This window comes from Oratosquilla oratoria, chromosome 34 (genome assembly GCF_046742065.1).
Source record: "Oratosquilla oratoria isolate Oo_2021 chromosome 34, ASM4674206v1, whole genome shotgun sequence".
NCBI classification, from domain to species: domain Eukaryota; kingdom Metazoa; phylum Arthropoda; class Malacostraca; order Stomatopoda; family Squillidae; genus Oratosquilla; species Oratosquilla oratoria.
The window spans coordinates 4,528,790-4,531,289 of record NC_134810.1 but is presented as its reverse complement, the minus strand read 5'-3'; the positions used below and the strand labels follow the sequence as shown (position 1 = coordinate 4,531,289).

The 2,500-nt window shown below is 33.7% G+C and overlaps 1 protein-coding gene across 1 annotated transcript in view; it reads right to left on the bottom strand.

The window, feature by feature from the left end:
* Positions 1-2,500, bottom strand: part of LOC143018042 (uncharacterized) — a 750,472-nt gene that overhangs the window by 14,570 nt on the left and 733,402 nt on the right. The window lies entirely within an intron of this gene.

Genomic DNA, 2,500 nt, shown 5'->3' with positions numbered 1-2,500 from the left:
ATATATATATATATATATATATATATATACAGCACTTAATATAAAAGATTTCATGTTTTTGTCTTGATACATATTTATTCACTTTTTCATTATAGATTTCCATCAAAATAATCAATTTTTCTTACACTTGTGCCTCTTCATTATATAACTTTTCCAACTCGCCTTATGAAAAAAATGTCTAAGTTTCCCAAAGTCCTTTTGTTATACATCAGCCTTGTTTTTCTGTATTTCTTATTTCTTTCTGTATATATTTCCTCCTTTAGTTCAAACGCAAGTAGTATGTGGTCATTCTTCCTAATTAGTGTCTTGTACTAAATTTCATCCACTATTTTATGTTCCGATGTTAATATTAAATCTAGACTCAACGATTCTTCATCTTTTTTTCTATATCTGGTATTTTCTTTTATCTATTGGGTCATTGTATATCCTATAGTCATGGCAAGTAATACATTTCCCAATAGATCCTCTCCGCCTTTCACTGTCATCTCTTCCCAATACATTTATTTGCAGTTAAAATTCCCCATAAGTACCACGTTTCCACCATCCTTCAGCATTTTTTTTTAATGAATGCCTTGTATCTCCTAATATTTTAGAATAATCGCCCTCTTTCCAAAAATTCGTTTTTGAGGGGCACATAAATCACCACACACTTTCTACTTTTCATGTCACTATCTTCAACTCTTATCATGATAATTTCCACACTGCTTTTTCCATCTTTAACCTTTGTCACATTCTATTTTTTTTAGCCAAAACCATGACTCCTCTACCCTGTTTCTCCTCTCTATTTTTAGTCCATTTTAGTCCATTTCCAATACTATTTGGACCCCTTAATTTCATCTCCACAATTTACCATTATACCTATTTTTTTTCTGAGAGGTAATCATTTAGTTCACTTAGTCCTGAGATCAATCAGTCCATGTTAGTATACGCTATTTTTAGTTTCCCCCCACTCCATCTCGTTCTCTGTTCCTTTAATTTTTTGTCTTGAATATACAATTTTCTCAGCCTCATATCTAACACTCTCCAATAGAACTTCTTTTTATCAGCCTCCGTTCTTTTCTTGTTTTTTTTTTTTTAGCTTCACTTTTTAGTGTCTTCTCTCTTTTTCTTTCCCCATCATTCATTTCTCTTTTTATCCATATACTTTTATAATGTTCACTATTTGCTACTTTTCCTGATTTTACTAATATCTCTTTCGCTACCATATGTGACCTTAGGTTGAATTTTAGAGGTCTATTCATTTCTTTTCGTATTGTCTCACTCTATGCACTTCTATTTCCTTTTCTATTTCTTGCTCTTCCTCTTGTATTTCTTTCATAATTTTTCTTGCTATTTCTTTCTCTTCTTTCCCTCTCAAATACCTTACTAGGTTATGTTTCTCCTTTACACCATATACTACTATACACTTCTTTTTATCCACTGTATCTCTAAACCAATGTTCTTTTCTTTTTTCTTAATTACTCGAATAACTGTGTCTTCGGCATTCTCTTGAATTTGTTGTTTTATAGTTTCTTTATTTTTTTTCTTCATCTTTTTTTTTCATTCCTGATTTTCTGTAAATCTTTCTCTCCTATATTTTCTCCAATTTTCTCGGTCATTGCTTTTATTTATTATTATTTTTTATTTATTTATTCTTTTTTTTTTACGGTCACACTATTAGTGGTATCTTTGTTTTTCATCCGCTCATTTTCACTTCTTATCTCAATTAGTTTTTTGCTCACTTACCTCATTATTTATTTGAGCAATTTTAGGCCACTCACTTCCTTTTCTATTTCGAGATATTCTTTATTTAGCTCCATAATCTCTTTCTTTAGCTCCATAATCTCTTTCATTAGTTCCATAATCTCTTAAATCCATGTACTCTTCCTAAATGCCATTTCCTTTTCTGTATCTATAATTCTACTTTGGTTTCTTTTCTTGTACCTATTAAATAAAAATAAAAAAAAATCTTTACTCCCCTTTAGGAATATTTTTGGGGTTTCCACGTTCATGTTTAAACTACGTCTTGTCCGCACTCAACCAGAGGTCTCTGCGCTCATATTTACGTTTGGTTCAACTTTATCGCCATTTTCTGGTCAGTTTTCATTCCCTTTCATTTTTCCTCGATACTCACTATTTCCACTGTATCAAACCATCACGGGCATCCACAAGTGTTTCCCTTCCCGTTTAATACAACCTAGGTGTCCTGTTATCCTTGTAGTGCTGAGAAGTTCCGTTACTCCGATGTAACTCCCGCGAGCTACAGCCAATACGTGTTGACACTCCGGCAGTTGATATGTGTGTATGTGTGCACGCGCGCTCGTGTGTGTATGTATGTATGTGTGTGTGTGTGTGTGTGTGTGTGTGTGTGTGTGTGTGTGTGTGTGTGTGTGTGTGTGTGTGTGTGTGTGTGTGTGTGTGTGTGTGTGTGTGTGTGTGTGTGTGTGTGTGTGTGTGTGTGTGTGTGTGTGTGTGTGTGTGTGTGTGTGTGTGTGTGTGTGTGTGTGTGTGTGTGTGTGTG